The following is a 22,415-nucleotide window of genomic DNA, read 5'->3' on the forward strand; positions in this document are numbered from 1 at the left end:
TTTGCATTTTGTTCTTCCAGAAGGGAAAGTTCTTTCCTTCGTAGGTAGGACATGCTGCAGTCGCCTTAAACATGCCTGCAGTCGACATAACTAAAACTCCAGGTGGTTAAACCAAAATCACACAGAACAAGGGAGTACCTTGCTCTGATACCAATTGAAAGTGCGTTATATCGACTAGAGGGGGGTGAATAGGAGATTTTTAGAATTTCATCACTGAGGAAATTCCTTTTGAAGAAATTCCTCACTGATGACTAACTTACAGCGGAAACAGTAAAGGATTAGATGTGCAAACGTACACAACAGTAGTATTACAGAGTGAAGAATGTGAAAACAGATTGCATAGTAAGCAGGCACGCAGAATACAGATGATGATTAACTATCGTGAAGAATTTGGGGTTGAGGAAATTCAAAGAAAGTCTTCAGCAAATTCTTCAAACAGTCACAGTGAAAGTCATCAACACACAATACAAGAAAAGTAAAGAGTTGAGGAATTAGAACCCGTTTCTCAGTGAAGACTGTTGTTGATGAACCGGTTCCAACTGCTGTGACAGTTGTACATCTGGTTTGGAGCGGCTTGGTATTGAAACCAAAGGACACCCAGTCCCGGGACACACAGTCCCTACCGTATTCTCCTTGAGCTAAGGACACACAGTCCTCGCCCAACACTCGTGGTAAGTCTTCAGGGCAGACTTCCAAACCCTCACAAACTTGGTCACCCAGCGATCCACAGTTGACTGCTGGATTGCTCTAGACCATGACGCCTAACCGTCTGGAGGATGCACAGTCCTCAAAGGTAAAAGGCTTCAGTCCCACACAGGAACAACTTCTTCAGTGATGCTCAATCACTAGGTTTGATTTGTGGTTTCGGTGGGTGGTGTATTTCCTCACTGATGAATTACTCTCGAAAGCTCTGAGGAATTTGGGTTGCTCTTATGACAAGTGTCAGTTTCTAACGGAGCAGCCAACTAGCTAGTGGTTGTGGGGGGTGGCTATTTATAGCCTGGGAGCATCCCGACATGATTTGACACTAATGCCCTTAAATAATATGACCGTTGGAGTGGATAAGACCAATGACTTGGCGTGGTTATCAAAATGGTCGGAACCCTCAACTGTGAGAGTCCTCATGTCACTCATATTCCTCACTTGAGGCTTTTGGTAGGATTAGGCTTGGGTTGAGCATCATGAGGAAATTCATTCCATAGTGTAACTTCGACCCCCTTTAACAGTACGGTGTTCCTATTACTCAAATGCGAAGAAAGTAAAACAGAAAGTGTAAATCTTCATGCTTCAAATTCTTCAGAATGATTTTCTTCAGGAACCACCGGTCTTCTCAATATCAGTATCTTCATGAGGAATATCAATTTCATCGCAGATTGCTCGCGATACATTTCTTCAGCGTCAGACCAATTTCTTCAACTGAAGACATATATTTTTAGGGGTCGATATTCTTCAAATATCTCAAACTCCTCAATGACTTATAGATCCTGTGTACACTCACAAACACATTAGTACTTAACCTATAAGTCTTCAAACCACCAAAATCACTAAGGGGCACTAGATGCACTTACAAGTACAAGTGAAGGCTAGCAAAAGACTGGGAAGCGACCAACTAGAGAGCGACAACAGTCATCAAAATGCATTGAGATTAACTAACATTTAGTGCAAGCATGAGTAGGACATAAATCACCATGAACATGAATATCATAGAGGCTATGTTGATTTTGTTTCAACTACATGCGTGAACATGCGCCAAGTCAAGCCACTTGAATCATTCAAAGGAGGATACCATCCTATCATACTACAACACAGTCATCTCAAAATTCATGTTGGCATCCAAGGCAAACCATTATAAGCTCCTAGCAAATTAAGCATGGCATCAGAAACTATGATCTCTAAGTTGTCATTGCAAACATGTTTCTCTCACAACAAAGCTGAATCAGGAACGATGAGCTAGTCATATTTACAAAAACAAAATAGATCGAGTTCATACCAGCTTTTCCAGGCTCAGTCACTTCATCATATATCGTCATTATTGCCTTTCACTTGCACGACCGAACGATGTGAACAATAATAAACATGCTCGTGCATTGGACTAAGCTGGAATCTGCAAGCAAACACAAAGGAGAAGACAAAGTAATATGGCTCTTTAATAGACAAACATATATGCATGCGAGAGCCACTAAACATTGTAACCATGGTCTTCTACCTTGACCAAAAGAAAGAGAAAAGTTTTTACACTGGAAAGCTCCCAACAAGAAAAATAAGAAAAATAAAATCTTTTTGGGTTTTCTCAAACTAGAGAGACACACGAAAAGAAAACGAGAAAAAGAAAATAAACTAGCATGGATGATACAGTGGCAAAGTGTGAACACCGACTAGCAAATTGAAAGCATAAGCAAGAATATAAAGTCGGTGAGAAACACGTACTCCCCAAGCTTAGGATTTTGGCCTAAGTTGGTCTACTCCCAAGGATGGTCCGGGCGATACCCAAAATCATAATGGGGGTTATACGGGAGCGTTGCAGCCAGTGTCTGAATAGCTGCCTCACGGAGACGAGCAACCTTTGCCTCCCTCTCATACTCCTCTGCCTCTCCTCTCGTTATGTAATATCTCCGTTTTACCTGAAAGTCAAAGAAGGAGGAGCGGGAAGGGTAATATGGAAAACTGATACGTCTCCGTCGTATCTACTTTTCCGAACTATTTTGCCCTTGTTTTGGACTCGAATTTGCATGATTTGAATGGAACTAACCCGCACTGACGCTGTTTTCAACACAATTGCCATTCTGTTGTTTTTGTGCAGAAATGAAAGTTCTCGGAACGTCCTGAAAATTCAGGGAGATTTTTTCTGGAATAAAAGAAAAATACCTGCACAAAGATCCACGTGAGGGGGCGTGCCAGTGGGCCACAAGCCCCTGGGCCGCGACCACTCCTATGGCCGCGCCATGAGGGCTTGTGGGGCCCACGTGGCATCGCCGCCCCCAATCTCAGTTCTATATCTTCCATTTCGTCTGGAAAAAAATCAGAGAGAAGGTTTCATCGCGTTTTGCGATACGGAGGCGCCGCCACATCCTGTTCTTCATCTCTAGGGCAGATATGGAGTCCGTTTCGGGCTCCGGAGAGGGGAAATCGTCGCCATCGTCATCATCAACCTTTCTCCATCGCCAATTCCATGATGCTCTTCATCGTTCGTGAGTAATCTCATCGTAGTCTTGCTGGACGGTGATGAGCTGGATGAGATCTATCATGTAATCGAGTTAGTCTTTGACGGGGATTGATCCCTAGTATCCACTATGTTCTAGATTGATGTTGCTACTACTTGGCTATGCTTAATGCTTGTCACTAGGGCCCGAGTGCCATGATTTCAGATCTGAACCTATTATGTTGTCGCCAATATATGTGTGTTTTAGATCCTATCTTGCAAGTTGTAGTCATCTACTATGTGTTATGACCCAGCAACCCCGGAGTGACAATAGCCGGAACCACTCCCGGAGATGACCATAGTATGAGGAGTTCATGTATTCACCGCGTGTTAATGCGTTGGTCCGGTTCTTTATCAAAAGGAGAACCTTAATATCCCGTAGTTTCCATTAGGACCCCGTTGCCACGGGAGGGATGGACAATAGATGTCATGCAAGTTCTTTTCCCTAAGCACGTATGACTACATACGGAATACATGCCTACATTAGATCGACGAACGGGAGCTAGTTACATATATCTCCGTGTTATAGCTGTTACATGATGAATCACATCCGTCACACTCATCCATCACTGATCCACTACCTACGAGTCTTTTACTACTGGTCCTCACTACGTTACTTTGCCTAGGCTTGTCCCTTGCTACAAGAGGGATTGGGCTACTTCGCTGCTGTCACTACTGCTGTTACTTTGTTGCTGCTATTTCTACTGCTGTTACTTGTTACATTGTTGTTGCTGCTACTACTGTTCCTTGCTACTCCGCTGTTACTTGTTGCAATACTTTGTTGGCGCTAACATCCCGTCAACAAGGCTTTTTCTAGCGCCACTGGCGGGGATTGTCAAAGCTTTTTATGGTGCTGTTGCTATCGTACTACCTTGCTACTGATACTTTGCTTGCAGACACTAATCTTTCAGGTGTGGTTGAATTGACAACTCAGCTGCTAATACTTGAGAATATCCTTTAGCTTCCCCTTGTGAGCGAATCAATAAATTTGGGTTGAATACTCTACCTGTCACATCCCTAACCCTTAAGCAAGTTAGTCTTGTGCTCATGTCTTCTTTGCATTTGCATCTAAGAAGTTTCAACAAAAACAACAAAGTGGCAAAGGAAAAACTCAAAACCCTAGCCACTGTTTCAATTAAAGGAAATCTCAAACTAGTTCAAATCAATGAACCCAAAATGGCCTCAAGAAATGTTCAAACTTTCTGATAAATCATGAAAGTAAATGAGCATTGGAGAAAACTATTTTCTTGACACTTTAAGCATTTTAAATAAATGCAAAAGGCTACTGGTTTCAAGTTTTAAATTTGAAATCAGAATCTATAAATTTTCAAAAATGTTGGAAACTTTGGAAATGGTTGGGAATGTTATAACAATATTTCAGGAGGTCTAAAACAGTTTTTACTTTTTGTTTTGGAGCTGAAATAATTAGCAAAACAATAGTTAGCAAAACAGAAAAACAAAAACAGAAAAAATGGGAAACCCTTACCTGTCGCCTAGCCTGGCCCGACCCATCTCCCTCGCTCGTCCCCTCCCTCGCGCCAGTAGGCAGCAGGAGGTGGCCGCCGGCTCCTCCGGCGCGGCCACGCACCTGTGCGCCTACCTGGCCGCCGCCTCGCGCTGGCAAGGCCGGGGATAAGCTCCCCGAGGCCTCACCTATCCATTCCCCGCATCGGCTCTCTCCCTCCTCCCGGATCTCTTCCTCCTCCTTGCTGCCGCCATTGGAGCCGAGCAAAGCTCGAGCTGCCCGTGCCCCTAGCCATAGGATCCCCTCCCAGAGCACGCCATTAGCTCCGCCTCGTCGGTCTGGTCCTCCCTGCAGAAGCCGAAGCCACCCCGAGCCCTGCAACGCCCGCGACGCCATCATCTTCCACCTCCGGCCGCCGGACCTCTCCCGTCGATTCGTCGCCCCCAGGCCTTCCCCGAGCCGTCTAAGCCCTGCTCTGCACTCCCCGTGAGCATGCGGTCGTTTCCCCTAAGTTTTTCCCGTCGATCCCCTCCTCTAGCTCTAGTTTCACCGGAGCCCGACGAGGACCACCGCTGCCGCTCGTCGCCGGTAGCCCTCCGATGATCAGCTCGTCCTTCCGAGGGCACCAGCAGCTTCAGGTCGACGCGTAGATGCTGTAGCAGCTAAGAACCGAGCGTAGTTTCCTCTGAATCAAAGACCCCGATGACGCCCGAGCCTTGGCCGCCGCCAAGCTCGTCGCCGGCGTCATCTCCGGCCAGATCAGCCCCGGCTAAGTGCAGAAATGGAGCTGCGGGAGATGTGCCGTTCCTCTGGTGCTCTCCGCGCAGCATTTGGCCCCGTGTGCGCCGTTTCCGAGCCCCTCCGCCGTGCTGGTGGTCGCCGGAGGCTCCCCGCCGGCGAGGACGACCTCGCCGCCGGTGGATCTCGGCTGGCCTGAGCCACTGACTGGTGGGGCCAGCCTCTGGCAAGTTTAAAACTAATAAAAATAAATCAAATAAGTTAATCAGTCACTGACATGTGGGTCCAACAAGGTTAATCAGTTAATTAAGTTTAATCTTAATCTAAAATTGACCAGAGAGACTGACCAGTGGGTCCCACTGGTCAGGTTTGACTTTCAACGGCCAGATGGACCTGCTGATGTCATGCTGATGCAATAAAAGTATTTCCAGTATAGAAATAATTCCAGGAAATTGCTAAAACTTGTAAAATTCATAGAAATTAATCTGTAACTCCAATGAAAATAATTTATATATGAAAAAGTATCAGAAAAATTCAAGGATTCTGAATATGCTATTTTCAACTATGTTTGAAAAAGTTACAGAACCCTAAATTGTGGAATAAGGAATAATTCAATTCTTATAATTACTTTTTAAATGGAATTTGGAAAATTATTCAAATTTCATTATGAATACAATGATCACCATTGTCCTAATTACAAATCAGTACCATAACATGACATTTCATGCATGTTAACATTAAGTTGATCTGAGCATCAGGTCGAATCAATTAAAACGGTATCCGAATACCCCGTTTGGAATTGATATTCGAATGTGATTCAAATCAACTCTAAACCTAATACATATTGATTATAGTAACTTATCACCTTGCATTCTCATGCCATGCTCATGCATCATTTTGAGTGCATATGATTGTTATTGAATGTTGCCATTCATTTCGGTAGGCTCCGCACCCCCGGATTCCACCGAATATCCGTTTGACGGATATCGTTCCTCCTCTGAGCAACAAGGCAAGCAACCCCTTTGATCATCCCGATAACTCCCATGTTCTTGCTCCTGCACCTATTTATTGCATTTAAGATCAAATGCTTCAACTGCTTTTGCCACGATAGTTGAACCCACTTCCTTTGCATGACTTAACCTTGTCACAGTAAATAGCCAAACCTTGCAACCTAGCATACCTGGTAGTTGCTTGAGCTGTGATGTGCCTTATCCTGCTATGCATGCTATGCTTAGAGTTGTGTATGGTCTGTCATCTGGGAGATGAACAGAATTGTGGAATGTGTTTGGTGAGCAAAGGTTGTGTGTTGAACTTGAGTTGGTAAAGGTACCGGTGAAAGGCCGTGTAGGAGTACATGGCGGGTTGTTTCATTGGAACCGTCCTTAGGAACTGAGTTCCGTGTATGTAATCCAAGACTAGATACTACCACATGCTGGGCCCTGAAATATGACCCCGCTCGGCCTATTAATCGCGTAGTACCCGGTCCAGGAGTTGCAAGTAGTTTCTGGTATTTATAGTAATGCTGGAGGCCGTGCATGGTGCTGACCTGAGAGGTGGGCCGTGATGCGGTAGGCAGTGGCACGGTGTACCAAGTGGCACCCGGATGGTGGGCTTGGGAACCCTGCGCACATCGTTTGAGGCCGTGTCGGAAACCTCGGTCGGACTTCCGTACGGGTTACTCTCAGATAGGCGATAAACCTGGACTAGGTACTAGTGTGGTTAACGGTCGTGGCCGACTCCCTCGCTGGGCTTTCGCTTGAAGGTTGCCGAGGTGCATGACGTGCACATGGCAATAAGTGGCGAGAGCGTGTGTGACGAAGTACACCCCTGCAGGGTTATGATCTATTCGAATAGCCGCGTCCGCGGATATGGACTACTTGGAGACATATGTTGTTCATAGATAACTTCAATGGCTACTCATAAAATTGTCAAGATAAGTGTGAGTGTCGTGGACGGCATTTCCGTACGGCGACGAAATGATTCCACGATAGTGTATTGTTGTGGTGTTAGTGGACTCGTGTGCGAGAAATCAAGTTGTCAAAATTATTTGAAAATGCAAGTTGTCTAGCCACGAGTCAAATGGTGGCTTCCCGCATGAAACCCCACAATACCTTTTGATACCTTGCATGAGTAGTTAGTCATCCTAAAGTCTTGCTGAGTACCTTCGTACTCATGTTTGCTTAATAAATGTTGCAGAGGTTGCTAATGACCCTAATGGAGGGTTCTTCGTAGACATCGACGACGACGAGTAGCTGGTGTCCCAGCTACGATCTGGCCCTATGTCGGCTCTGTAGTATAGTCAGGCCATGTGCCTTCTAGTTGCTCTGTCTGTACCTAGACAGTTTATAACTCTTCCGCTGGCTTGTATTTGTATGACTGCTATTATGGGTCGTGAGACCCTTAATGTGTAATATTATGTGTGTGGCTCTTCCGAGCCTCTTAAATAAAGCTTGTATGGTTATGGTTATGTTGTGATGCCATCGATGTATCTATACATATCGGTATGCCATGCGTACGTGTGTCTTACTTGATATGTATGGGGTTCGAATACCTAGTCGTGAACTTTAGTAGCACTCCTTACAAGGAAATGCCCCTTTGTGATCCAACGAGCCTTGGTAGTTCGCTACTGCTCCGGACACATTGGTTGACCGGCATGTGTCCTTCTTAGCGGCTGTGTCTGTCCCCTTTGGGGAAATGTCACGCGACGTAATGGAGTCCTTGTAGCTTGCTACGACTCGTCTACGTTCGCTGATGACCGACACCTGCTTTGTTGGGTCATGTATGCCTGTCCTTGTGCGGTACTGCCACTTTGGTTTGTGACTAGACATGTCGATCCAGGTTCTTTGACATTGGAATGCTAGCAACACTATTGCATACGTGAGTCAAAAGACGCAAACGGTCCCGGCTAAGGTAAGGCTGCAGCCGTGGAGTTAACCGTGCGTGAGACCGCAAAGAGATGCGATGTGTTACAGGCTGGATTCCTATGGCTTAGGATCGGGGTCCCGACACTACCCTCGAAAACTGCTGCGATCCCATACGCTTGTGGGACATCAAGGCTTTTTCTAGCGCCGTTGCCGGGGAAGCACAACTATATTCTGTGAGTCACTTGGGATTGACGTCTGTTGATCACTATGAGGAATCCGAAAGATCCAAGAACTAAAATCCTACCTTCCACTACAAGGAGGGGTAAGGAACTGCCATCTAGCTCTGCACTTGATTCGCCTTCAGTTTTGAGTAAGTTTGCGACTTCGCCTCCTGCTAGAAATCTTGATATGTCGCCCGTGCTTGATGATGCTACTTCTGATGCTTATGATGATGCTATGCTTGATACTATGCCTGATGATGCTATGCTTGATACTATGCCTGATGATGCTATGTTTGATACTATGCCTGCTATGCCTGATACTGCTTTGCCACTTGGTGGATTCCTTGATGCACATATTGCTAGAGCTGCTGCTAGATGTGATGATACTTCTGAAACTGCTGATGCTATTGAAGTAGAAGCTGCTACTATGCCTGAATTGCCTGTTATGCTTGATACGCGCTATGTTATGGAGGGAGAGATAGCTGAGGACTTTCTTGCATGTAAGGATAGCTATGATGTTAAGAAACTTCTGCACAAGTGGAAAGAAAAATCTCTGAACGCTAGGATAAAATACGACCCGAAGTTCGCCACTTCTCCTATCTTTGTGACCGATAAGGATTATGAATTCTTTGTCGACCCTGAGTTAATCACTCTGGTCGAATCTGATCCTTTTCACGGTTTTGAGTCTAAAACGGTTGTAGCCCATCTTACCAAACTGCACGATATAGCCACCCTATTCACTAGTGAGGAAAAGATCCGCCACTACTATATGGTCAAGCTGTTTCCTTTCTCGCTAAAGGATGATGCTAAGACTTGGTTCACTTCTCTTGCTCCTGGTTGTGTGCGTAGCCCCCAGGATATGGTCTATTACTTCTCTGAAAAATATTTCCCTGCCCATAAGAAGCAAGCTGCCTTGCAGGAAATATACAACTTTGCTCAAGCTGAAGAAGAGAATCTCCCACAAGCTTGGGGGAGGCTTATCCAACTACTGAATGCTTTGCCTGATCACCCTCTTGAGAAGAATGAAATACCTGATATCTTCTATAATGGACTTACTGATGCTTCCAAAGACCACTTAGATAGTTGTGCCAGTAGTGTTCTTAGGGAACGAACCGTAGAACAAGCTGAGATTCTACTGAATAACATCTTGTGCAATGAGAATGCTTGGACTATTCCCGAACCACCTCCTAAGACAACTCCGAAGAAAAGAGGTATTCTATTCCTCGGTCCTGAAGATATGCAAGAAGCCAAGAAATCTATGCAAGAGGAAGGCATTAAAAATGAAGATGTCAAAAATCTACCACCTATCGAAGAGATCCATGGTCTCGATAACCCGATACAGGTAGTAGAAGTAAATTCTCTGCGTAGGTTTGATGAGAGTGATATTCCTTTTGATAAACCTACTAGCTTATTCATGGATGAATTTGATAACTTTGTTGCCAAACAACAAAGTTTCAATGATTATGTTAGCAGACAATTGGAACAGAATGCTCGTATGCTTAGTCATTTAAGTGCTTGTGTGGACACAAACATCAATGATCTTAAGCTTCTGAGTAAGCATGCCTCTATGGTTACTACTCAGGTAGAACAAGTACTTAAAGCTCAGAATGACTTGCTCAATGAGTTGAATGACAATTCTGTCAAAGTCGTTACTAGAGGCGGTAGAATGACCCAGGAACCTGTGTATCCTCAGGGTCATCCGAAGAGAATTGAACAAGATTCTCAAGGAGTTAGCACTGATGCACCTAGTCATCCTAGAAAGAAGAAAGATGATTGGAACCTGCACGCTAGCAAACCTGTTGCTGCTAAACCTGGGAGTCCAAACAATGCCTCTATCTCTGATGCTGAAACACAATCTAGTGATGAACATGAGCCTAATGATAATATCAATAGTGATGTTCATGATGATGCTCAACCTAGCAACGATAAGGATGTGGAGATTGAACCTAGTGTTGATCTTAATAACCTAGATCCTAAGAATAGAAGATACGACAAGAATGACTTCGCTGCTAGGAAGCATGGTAAAGAAAGGGAACCATGGGTTCAGAAACCTATGCCCTTTCCTCCCAAACCATCCAAGAAAAGGGATGATGAGGATTTTGAGCGCTTCATTGAAATGATCAGACATGTCTTTCTGCAGATGCGTTTGACAGATATGCTCAAGATGTCTCCGTATGCTAAGTACATGAAAGATATTGTGACTAATAAGAGGAGGATACCTGATCTTGAGATCTCCGCCATGCTTGCCAATTACACTTTCAAGGGTGGAGCTCCGAAGAAACTAGGTGATCCCGGTGTGCCCACTATACCTTGCTCCATTAAAGGCAACTACGTTAGAACTGCGTTATGCAACCTTGGAGCCGGTGTTAGTGTTATGCCTCTCTCTCTTTATCGTAGACTTGAACTAGATAAGTTGACACCCACTGAAATCTCTCTGCAAATGGCCGACAAATCAACTGCTTTCCCTATCGGCATTTGCGAGGATGTGCCTGTTGTGGTTGCTAACACCACTATCTTAACAGACTTTGTTATCTTGGATATTCCCGAGGACGATGCCATGGTTGTCATCCTCGGAAGACCCTTTTTAAACACTGCAGGGGCTGTTATAAATTGCAACAAAGGCAATGTCACTTTCCATGTCAACAGTAATGAGCATACGTGCACTTTCCAAAGAAACAATATCGAGTACATTGCATCAATGCTAGCACAAAAACTTCATCGATTCTTATTGGGAGCTTTGAATGCCCTATTCCCCGTGTCAAGATGAAGTATGATTTGCTTGTTGGGGAGATACACATCCCCATTAAGGTGACCTAGTGACTATTCGAAAATTCTCCGTTCTCTTTTGCGATACGACAAAGTTTTGTCGAGGGGACTTGATTAACCCCATTGACGGATTTCTTTCGATGACCATGAGATGGATGAATCAAGGAGTCACAAACCTCCGTTCCGAGCTTTCACTTTAGGTTGCTTAGAAGAAAAATGATAGGTTTAGTTTAGTTTTCCCTGTTTTCTGTTTTAGCGTCCAGTGAGAAAATACCCTGAAAATAAAAGTTCTCCGAACGCTGTGAAAATGTAGTATGATTTTTTTTGGAATATTTGAAAAATACTGGGACAAAGAGTCTGTCTCGGGGCCACACCAGTGGGCCACAAGACCTAGGGGCTCGGGCAGCCCCCTGGCCGCGCCACCCAAGCTTGTGGGGCCCACAGGCACCCCCTCCACTCATTCTTGCTCCCATATGCTTCTCCTACCTCTAGAAAAAAATCATTTCGCAGCTCAAACCCGTGTTCTTGCTCCTCTTGCTGGGATTTTCAATCTCTTTGCTCAAATCACCGTTCTCTGAACTGTTTTGGGGAAATTACTCCTTGGTAAGTGACTCCTCCATTGGTCCAATTAGTTTTTGCTCTAGTGCTTTATACCCCGCGTATTTTTGTTGCCTTGGTGACCATGTTCTTGAGCTTCGCATGCTAATTCTAGCTGGTCCCAAGTAGTTTTGATGCGTAATATGGTCTCTAGGCACTTGTGGGAGTAGTTGCTATGAGTTTTGTTGGGCCTTATTCACTTTTCCTTGCAGAGAAAGGCCTTATTCACTTGTGGGAGTAGTTGCTATGATGAAATTTTCAGTGGCCCAAAGGAGAAGTGAACAAGACTCAACTAAACTCGTAGAAACTACTCTAACAAGTGCCTAGAAGTCATATTACGCATCAAAACTACTTGGGACCAGCTAAAATTAGCATGCAAAGCTCAAGAACAGGGTCACCAAGGCAATAAAAATACGCGATGTATAAGGCACTAGAGCAAAAACTAATCGGACCAATGGAGGAGTCACTTACCAAGGAGTAATTTTCCCCCAAACAGTTTGGAGAAAGGTGATTTGAGCAAAGAGATCGAAACTCCCAGCAAGAGGAGCAAGAACACGGTTTGAGCTATGAAACGATTTTTTTTTCTGGAGGTAGGAGAAGCAGATGGGAGGAAAAATGAGTGGAGGGGGTGCCTGTGGGCCCCACAAGCCTGGGTGGCGCGGCGAGGGGGTGCCCGCGCCCCTAGGGCTTGTGGCCCACTGGTGTGGCCCCCAGACAGACTCTTTGTCCCAGTATTTTTCAAATATTCCAGAAAAAATCATACTAGATTTTCACAGCATTGAGAGAACTTTTATTTTCGGGGTATTTTTCCACCGGGCGCTAAAATAGAAAACAGGGAAAACTAAACTAAACCTATCATTTTTCTTCTAAGCAATCTAAAGTGAAAGCTTGGAACAGAGGTTTGTGACTCCTTGATTCATCCATCTCATGGTCATCGAAAGAAATCCGTCAATGGGGTTGATCAAGTCCCCTCGACAAAACTTTCTCGAATCGCAAAAGAGAACAGAGAATTTTTGTATAGTCACTAGGTCACCTCAATGGGGATGTGTATCTCCCCAACAAGCAAATCATACTTCATCTTGACACGAGGAATAGGGCATTCAAAGCTCCCAATAAGAATCGATGAAGTTTTTTCGATAGCATTGATGCAATGTACTCGATGTTGTTTCTTCGGAAATTGCACCGTATGCTCATTACCGTTGACATGGAAAGTGACATTGCCTTTGTTGCAATCTATAACAGCCCCTGTAGTGTTTAAAAAGGGTCTTCCAAGGATGACAGCCATGGCATCGTCCTCGGGAATATCCAAGATAACAAAGTCTGTTAAGATAGTGGTGTTAGCAACCACAACAGGCACATCCTCGCAAATGCCGATAGGGAAAGCAGTTGATTTGTCGGCCATTTGCAGAGAGATTTCAGTGGGTGTCAACTTATCCCGTTCAAGTCTACGATAAAGATTGAGAGGCATAACACTAACACCGACTCCAAGGTCGCATAAAGCAGTTCTCACATAGTTACCTTTAATGGAGCAAGGTATAGTGGGCACACCGGGATCGCCTAGTTTCTTAGGAGTTCCACCATTGAAGGTATAATTAGCAAGCATGGTGTAGATCTCAACCTCAGGTATCCTCCTCTTATTAGTCACAATATCTTTCATGTACTTAGCATACGGAGACATTTTGAGCATATCTGTTAAACGCATTTGCAGAAAGACATGTCTAATCATTTCAACGAATCGCTCAAAATCCTCATCATCCTTTTTCTTGGATGGTTTGGGAGGAAAGGGCATGGGTTTCTGAACCCATGGTTCCCTTTCTTTACCATGCTTCCTAGCAGCGAAATCATTCTTATCGTATCTCTTATTCTTAGGTTGTGGGTTATCAAGATCAACAAGTTCAATCTCCACATCCTTATCATTGCTAGGTTGAGCATCTTCATGAACATCATTGTTGATATTATCATTAGGCTCATGTTCAGCACCAGATTGTGTCTCAACATCAGAGGCAGAGACATCGTTTGGACTCTCAGGTGTAGCAGCAACAGGGTTGCTAGCGTGCAAATTCCTATCATCTTTATTCTTCTTTCTAGGATGACTAGGTGCATCTGTACTAACTCCTTGAGAATCTTGTTCAATCCTCTTAGGATGACCCTCAGGATACAAAGGTTCCTGGGTCATTCTACCGCCTCTAGTAACGACTCTGACAGAATTGCCATTCAACTCATTGAGCAAGTCATTCTGAGCCTTAAGTACTTGTTCTACTTGAGTAGTAACCATAGAGGCATGTCTACTCAGGAGCTTAAGATCATTGATATTTCTGTCCACACAAGCACTTAAATGACTAAGCATACGAGCATTCTGTTCCAATTGTCTGCTAACATAATCATTGAAACTCTATTGTTTGGCTACAAAGTTATCAAATTCATCCAGGCATCGGCTAGCAGGTTTATCAAAATGAATATCACTCTCATCAAACCTACGCAGAGAATTTACTTCTACTACCTGTATCGGGTTATCAAGACCATGGATCTCTTCGATAGGTGGTAGATTTTTGACATCTTCAGATTTAATGCCTTTCTCTCACATAGATTTCTTAGCTTCTTCCATATCTTCAGGACCGAGGAATAGAATACCTCTTTTCTTCGGAGTTGGCTTAGGAGGTGGTTTGGGGATAGTCCAAGCATTCTCATTGCACAAGATGTTATTCAATAGGATCTCCGCTTGTTCTACAATTCATTCCGTAAAAACACAACCGACACAACTATCTAGGTGGTCTCTAGAAGCATTGGTAAGTCCATTATAGAAAATATCAAGTATTTCATTCTTCTCAAGAGGGTGATGAGAAAAGGCATTCAGTAGCTGGACGAGCCTCCCCCAAGCTTGTGGGAGACTCTCTTCTTCAGCTTGAGCAAAGTTGTATATTTCCTGCAAGGCAGCTTGCTTCTTATGGGCAGGGAAATATTTGTCAGAGAAGTAGTAGCAAACAACCAGGAGCAAGATAAGTGAACCAAGTCTTAGCATCATCCTTTAGCGAGAAAGGAAACAACTTGAGGATATAGTAGTGGCGGATCTTTTCCTCACTAGTGAATAGGGTGGCTATTTCATGCAGTTTGGTAAGATGGGCTACAACCGTTTCAGACTCATAACCGTGAAAAGGATCAGATTCGACCAGATTGATTAACTCAGGGTCGACAGAGAATTCATGATCCTTATCGGTCACAAAGATAGGCGAAGTAGCAAACTTCGGGTCGTATTTCATCCTAGCGTTCAGAGATTTTTCTTTCCACTTGCGCAGTAAATTCTCTACATCATAGCTATCCTTACAAGCAAGAAAGTCCTCACCTATCTCTCCCTCCAAAACATAACACTCACTCATATCAGGCAATTCATGTCTAGGAGAGGTAGTTCTAGCAGGCAAAGTAGTAGGTTCGACTTCAATAGTATCAGCAGTTTCAGAAGTATCATCACATCTAGCAGCAACTCTAGCAATTTGTGCATCAAGGAATGCACCTAGTGGCAAAGCAGTATCAAGCATAACATCATCAGGCAAAGTAGTATCAAGCATAGCATCATCATGCAAAGCAGTATCAAGCATAGCATCATCATAAGCATCATGGATAGCAGAAGTAGCATCATCAAGCACATGCGACATATCAAGATTTCTAGCAGGAGGTGGTGTCGGAAACTTACTCATAACTGAAGGTGAATCAAGTGCAGAGCTAGATGGCAGTTCGTTATCTGTCCTCGTAGTTGAGGGCAAGACTTTACTTTTTGGATCTCTCAGATTCTTCATAGTGACCAGCAGATGTAAATCCCAAGTGACTCAGAGAATATAGTTGTGCTTCCCCGGCAACGGTGCTAGAAAAAGGTCTTGATAACCCACAAGTATAGGGGATCGCAACAGTTTTCGAGGGTAGAGTATTCAACCCAAATTTATTGATTTGACTCAAGAGGAAGCCAAAGAATATTCTCAAGTATTAGCAGTTGAGTTGTCAATTCAACCACACCTAAAAGATTTAGTATTTGCAGCAAAGTATCAGTAGCAAAGTAGTATGATAGCAGCAGTAGCAACAGTAACCAGTAGTAGCAAAGTAACAGCAGTAGCAATAGAGTAACAGTAGCAACAGTGACAGCAGTAGCAGCAAAGTAACGTAGCAAGGACCAGTAGGAAAAGACACATAGGCATTGGATCGGTGATGGATGATTATGTCGGATGCTATTCATCATGTAAAAGTTATAACACGGAGATATATGTAACTAGCTCCAGCCGGTCAATCTAATGTAGGCATGTATTCCGTATGTAGTCATACGTGCTTCGGGAAAAGAACTTGCATAGCATCTATTGTCCATCCCTCCCGTGGCAGCGGGGTCCTAATGGAAACTACGAGATATTAAGGTTCTCCTTTTAATAAAAAACCGGACCAACACATTAACACTTAGTGAATACATGAACTCCTCATACTATGGTCATCTCCGGGAGTGATTCTGGCTATTGTCACTCCGGGGTTGCCGGGTCATAACACATAGTAGGTGACTACAACTTGCAAGATAGGATCAAGAACACACATATATTGGCGAGAACATAATAGGTTCAGATCTGAAATCATGGCAATCGGGCCCTAGTGACAAGCATTAAGCATGGCAAAGTAGTAGCAGCATCAATCTCAGAACATAGTGGATACTAGGGATCAATCCCCGTCAAAACTAACTCGATTACATGATAGATCTCGTCCAACCCATCACCATCCAGCAAGCCTACGATAAGATTACTCACGAACAGTGAAGAGCATCATGGAATTGGCGATGAAGGAAGGTTGATGATGACGATGGCGACGATCTCCCCTCTACGGAGCCCATAACAGACTCCAGATTTGCCCTCTAGATGAAGAACAGGAGGTGGCGGCGCCTCCGTATCGTAAAACGCGATGGACTCCTCTCCTGATTTTTTTTCCGGGCGAGACGGACTAAATAGAGCTAGATTTGGAGGCGGTGGAGCGTTGTGGGCCCCACAAGCCTGCCAGGCGCGGCCACAGGGGCCCGCGCCTGGTGGGCTTCTGGGCTCACAGCTCCACTTCCTCCGCTGATTCTTGCGCCAGTATGTTTCATAAATTCCACAAAATTTCTCCGTAAATTTTCTGGTCATTCCAAGAAATTTTAGTTCTGCGCAAAAACAACACCATGGCAATTCTGCTGAAAATAGCGTTAGTTCGGGTTAGTTCCATTCAAATCATGCAAATTAGAGTCCAAAACAAGGGCAAAAGAGTTCGGAAAAGTAGATACAATGGAGACGTATCAAACGTCTCATCGTAGTCAACTCCTTGAACTTGTGAAAAACCCTTTGCCACAAGTCGAGCTTTATAAACGGTCATATTACCGTCCGCGTGCATCTTCTTCTTAAAGATCCATTTGTTCTGAATAGCCTTGCGGCCTTCAGGTAATACTTCTAAAGCCCACACTTTGTTTTCATACATAGATCCTATCTCGGACTTCATGGCCTCCAACCATTTGTTGGAATCCGGGCCCACCACTGCTTCTTCATAATTCGCAGGTTCATTGTTGTCTAACAACATGATTGATAAGACATGATTACCGTACCACTCAGGAGTAGTACGTGATCTTGTCGATCTGCGAGGTCTGATAGGAACTTGATCCGAAGTTTCATGATCATCATCATTAACTTCCTCCTCAAACGGCGTCTCTTCGACAGAGGTTTCCCCCTGCCCTGCGCCACCATCTAGAGGGATTAGAGGTTCGACAACCTCATCAAGTTCTATCTTCCTCCCACTCAATTATTTCCAGAGAAACTCCTTCTCAAGAAAAGCTTTGTTCTTAGCAACAAACACTTTGCCCTCGGATTTGAGATAGAAGGTATATCCAACTGTCTCCTTTGGGTAACCTATGAAGACGCACTTTTCCGCTTTGGGTTTCAGCTTTTTAGGCTGAAGCTTTTTGACATAAGCATCACATCCCCAACTTTGGTCTTTTGCCATACCACAACTCGTATGCTGTCGTCTCAACGGAATTTGATGGTGCCCTATTTAAAGTGAATGCAGCTGTCTCTAATGCATAACCCCAAAACGATAACGACAAATAATTAAGAGACATCATAGATCGCACCATTTCTAACAAAGTACAATTACAATGTTCGGACACACCATTACGCTATGGTGTTCCACGCCGTGTCAACTGTGAAACAATTCCACATTGTCTTAAGTGAGCACCAAACTCGAAACTCAGATATTCACCGCCACAATCAGAATGTAGGAATTTGATCTTCTTTTTACGATGATTTTCAACTTCACTCTGAAATTGCTTGAACTTCTCAAACGTTTCAGACTTGTGCTTCATCAAGTAGATATATCCGTACCTACTCAAATCGTGAGTGAAGGTGAGAAAATAACGATATCCGCCGCGCGCCTCCATGCTCATCGGACCGCACACATCGGTATGTATGATTTCCAACAAGCCACTTGCACGCTCCATTGTTCCGGAGAACGGAGTCTTGGTCATCTTGCGCATGAGGCATGGTTCGCACGTGTTAAGTGATTCAAAATCAAGTGACTCCAAAAGCCCAACGAAATGGAGTTTCTTCATGCGCTTTACACCAATATGACCTAAGCGCCAGTGACACAAAAACATGGCGCTATCATTGTTAACTCTACATCTTTTGGTCTCCATTTTATGTATATGTGTATCATCGCTATCAAGATTCAATATGAACAATCCTCTCACATTGGGTGCATGACCATAAAAGATATTACTCATAGAAATAGAACAACCATTATTCTCTGACTTAAACAAGTAACCGTCTCGCAATAAAGAAGATCCAGATATAATGTTCATGCTTAACGCAGGCACTAAATAACAATTATTTAAGTTCATAACTAATCCTGATGGTAACTGAAGTGAGATTGTGCTGACGGCGATTGCATCAACCTTGGAACCATTTCCCACGCGCATCGTCACTTCATCCTTCTCCAGCCTGCGTTTATTCCGCAGTTCCTACTTCGAGTTGCAAATATGAGCAACAGAATCGGTATCAAATACCCAGGCACTACTACGAGAGTTGGTTAAGTACACATCAATAACATGTATATCAAATATACCTGATTTTTCCTTGGCCGCCTTCTTATCAGCCAAATACTTGGGGCAGTTGCGCTTCCAGTGACCCAGTCCCTTGCAATAATAACACTTTGTTTCAGGCTTAGGTCCAGTCTTGGGTTTCTTCGTCGGATTGGAAAAAGGCTTGCCGCTCTTGTTGGAGTTACCCTTCTTGTGTTTGCCGTTTCTCTTGAAACCAGTGGTCTTATTGACCATCAACACATGATGCTCTTTCCAGTGTTCTGACTCTCCGACTTTCAGCATCGCGAATAACTCGCCGGGTGACTTGTTCATCCCTTGCATGTTATAGTTCAACACAAAGATCTTATATCTAGGTGGCAGTGATTGAAGAATTCTGTCAGTGATAGCCTCTTGCGAGAGTTCAATCCCCAGCTCAACTAGACGGTTTGAGTACCCACACATTTTGAGCACATGTTCACTGACAGATGAATTCTCCTCCATCTTGCAAGCATAGAATTTATCGGAGCGTTCTTCTGAAAGATAAACTTCAACTCCTGGAACATCTCATACCTCTCGATCCGGGCGTTCTTCTGAAAGATAAACTTCAACTCCTGGAACATCTCATATGCTCCATGACGCTCAAAGCGACGTTAAAGTCCCGGCTCTAAGCCATACAAGACTGCACATTGAACTACTGAGTAGTCCTCCTTACGTGTTAACCAGGCATTCAGAACATCTTGGCTTGACGTAGCGGGTGGTTCATCTCCTAGCGCAACATTAAGGACATAATCCTTCTTCCTAGCTTGCACGAGCAGCTTTAGATTACGATCCCAGTCTACAAAGTTGCTTCCATCATCTTTTAACTTAGCTTTCTCTAAGAACGTATTAAAATTCAGGGTGACTACTGCGTGAGCCATTGATCTACAACACAAATATTGCAAAGTGGACTTAGAATATGTTTAAGATAATTAGAGTTTAACTAATCAAATTACTGATAAACTCCCACTCAAAAAGTACATCTCTCTAGTCATTTGAGTGGTACATGATCCAAATTCACTAACTCAAGTCTGATCATCACGTGAGTTGAGATTAGTGTCAGTGATAAGCATCTCTATGTTAATCATATTAACTATACGATTCATGCTCGACCTTTCGGTCTCATGTGTTCCGAGGCCATGTGTGCACATGCTAGGCTCGTCAAGTTTAACCCGAGTGTTCCGTGTGTGCAACTGTTTTGCACCCGTTGTATGTGAACATTGAGTCTATCACACCCAATCATCACGTGGTGTCTTGAAACGACGAACTATCACAACGGTGCACAGTCGGGGAGAACACAATTTCATCTTGAAATTTTAGTGAGAGATCACCTTATAATGCTACGGTCGTTCTAAGCAAAATAAGGTGCATAAAAGGATTAACATCACATGCAATTCATAATTGACATGATATGGCCATCATCTTGTGCTTCTTGATCTTCGTCACCAAAGCACCGGCATAATCTTCTTGTCACCGGCGCCACACCATGATCTCCATCATCGTGCCGCCATCGAGGTTGTCGTGCTATCTATGTTATTACTACTAAAGCTATGACCTAGCAATATAGTAAACGCATCTGCAAACACAAACGTTAGTTTAAAGACAACCCTATGGCTCCTGCCGGTTGCCGTAGCATAGACGTGCAAGTCGATGTTTAACTATTACAACATGATCATCTCATACATCCAATATATCACATCACGTCATTGGCCATATCATATCACAAGCATGCCCTGCAAAAACAAGTTAGACATCCTCTAATTTGTTGTTGCATGTTTTACATGGCTGCTATGGGTATCTAGTATGATCGCATCTTACTTACGCAAAAACCACAACGGAGATGTGCAAATTGCTATTTAACCTCTCTCCAAGGACCGCCTCGGTCAAAACCAATTCAACTAAAGTTGAAGAAACAGGCACCCGCCAGTCATCTTTATGCAACGAGTTGCATGTTAGTCGACGAAACCACTCTCTCGTAAGCGTACGAGTAGTGTCGGTCCGGGCCGCTTCAATCCAGAAATACCGCTGAATCGAGAAAAGACTAAGGAGAGCAGCAAATCGAACATCAACATCCAAAAAACCTTTTGTGTTCTACTCGAGATAACATCTACGCATGAACCTGGCTCTGATACCACTGTTGGGGAACGTTGCATGGGAAACAAAAAAAATTCCTACGCACACGAAGACCTATTATGCTGATGTCCATCTATGAGAGGAGATTAGATCTATGTACCCTTGTAGATCGCTAAGAGGGAAGCGTTAAGAAACGCGGTTGATGTAGTGGTACAACTTCGTGTTTCAAATCACCGTCGTCCCACGATCCGTTCCGATCTAGCGCCGAACGGACGGCACCTCCGCGTTCAGCACACGTACACCTCGATGATGATCTCGGCCTTCTTGATCCAGCAAGAGAGACGGAGAAGTAGATGAGTTCTCTGGCAGCGTGACGGCGCTCCGGTGGTGGTGATGATCTACTTCTGCAGGGCTCCGCCAAAGATCCGCAGAAATCCAATCTAGAGGCAAAACTATGTGGAATAGGTTTGAGTTGCACGTGGCAAATTGTGTCTGAAAAACCCTAAAACCACCAGTATATATAGGAGGAGGGGAGGGGCTAACCTTGGGGCACTAGGGCCCCAAGGGTGCGCCGGCCGAAGGGGGAGGAGGACTCCTCCTCTAATTCGGTTTGGGAAGGAGGAGTCCTCTTCTTCCTTCCCACCTCCCTCTTTCCTTTTTTTTCTTTTTTTTCTTTGGTTTTTTCACTTGTGGCACCATAGCCCTCTTGGGCTGGCTTCACTAGCCCACTAAGGGCTGGTGCGCCACCCTAAGGCTACTGGGCTCACTCCCGGGTGGGTGGGCCCCTCCCGGTGAACACCCGGAACCCATTCGTCACTCCTAGTACACTGCCGGAAATGCCCGAAACTTTTCGGTGACCAAATCAAACCATCCTATATATCAATCTTCATTTCCGGACCTTTCCGGAAACCCTCGTGACGTCCGTGATCTCACCCGGGACTCCGAACAACATTAGGTAACCACACGTATAACTCAACTATACTAAAACATCATCGAACCTTAAGTGTGCAGACCCTGCGGGTTCGAGAACTATGTAGACATGACCCGAGACACTCCTCGGTCAATATCCAACAGCGGGACCTGGATGCCCATATTGGATCCTACATATTCTCCGAAGATCTTATCGGTTGAACCTCATTGTCAAGGATTCATATAATCTCGTATGTCATTCCCTTTGTCCTTCGGTATGTTACTTGCCCGAGATTCGATCGTCTGTATCCGCATACCTATTTCAATCTCGTTACCAGCAAGTCTCTTTACTCGTTCCGTAATACAAGATCCCGTGACTTACACTTAGTCACAATGCTTGCAAGGCTTTTTTGTGATGTTGTATTACCGAGTGGGCCCCGAGATACCTCTCCGTCACACGGAGTGATAAATCCCAGTCTTGATCCAT

This window comes from Hordeum vulgare, chromosome 3H (genome assembly GCF_904849725.1).
Source record: "Hordeum vulgare subsp. vulgare chromosome 3H, MorexV3_pseudomolecules_assembly, whole genome shotgun sequence".
Classification (NCBI taxonomy): Eukaryota; Viridiplantae; Streptophyta; class Magnoliopsida; order Poales; family Poaceae; genus Hordeum; species Hordeum vulgare.